We start from the raw sequence: 562 nt of genomic DNA on the forward strand, positions 1-562 counted from the left end.
ACTCATTTTTTTTTAACAGAGCGTTAACTTACTTCACTCCAAGTAAAATTATAAAGTTGTCAAAATGAAAAAAGTTATTTCTTATAACCATGTCGTTTAAAAATCTAACGATGAATGTTTTCACATTTACAAATGTGGATGAGAGGAAAGTGTTTGAAATTAAAATCAGCAAAACACCTCAAAATGTATTTAATGTTAATAAAACAAATACAAAATAAAATGTGTTGCACATTTAATTTAAAAAATGTGTTATATCAACACCTAATAAAATGAAAAGAGTTTCATATTTTAAAAGAAAAAAAATCGAAGCTCCCTGGTTGATCCTGCCAGTAGTGATATGCTTGTCTCAAAGATTAAGCCATGCATGTCTCAGTACATGCCGAATTAAGGTGAAACCGCGAATGGCTCATTAAATCAGTTATGGTTCCTTTGATCGTACTCACATTTACTTGGATAACTGTGGTAATTCTAGAGCTAATACATGCAAAATAGACTTCTAACCAGAGATGGGAGGAATGCTTTTATTAGATCAAAACCAATCGGTGGTAGGTTTTACCTATCC

At 31.1% G+C, this 562-nt stretch overlaps 1 non-coding gene across 1 annotated transcript in view; it reads left to right on the plus strand.

Moving 5' to 3' along the window:
• Positions 1 to 310: 310 nt before the first annotated feature.
• Positions 311 to 562, plus strand: part of LOC135172390 (small subunit ribosomal RNA) — a 1,921-nt gene continuing 1,669 nt past the window's right edge. Inside the window, exon 1 of the ribosomal RNA XR_010301056.1 lies at positions 311 to 562. This exon is cut by the window's right edge and continues 1,669 nt beyond it. This is a non-coding gene — a ribosomal RNA (small subunit ribosomal RNA).

This window comes from Diachasmimorpha longicaudata, unplaced genomic scaffold (genome assembly GCF_034640455.1).
Source record: "Diachasmimorpha longicaudata isolate KC_UGA_2023 unplaced genomic scaffold, iyDiaLong2 ctg00000277.1, whole genome shotgun sequence".
Lineage (NCBI taxonomy): Eukaryota > Metazoa > Arthropoda > Insecta > Hymenoptera > Braconidae > Diachasmimorpha > Diachasmimorpha longicaudata.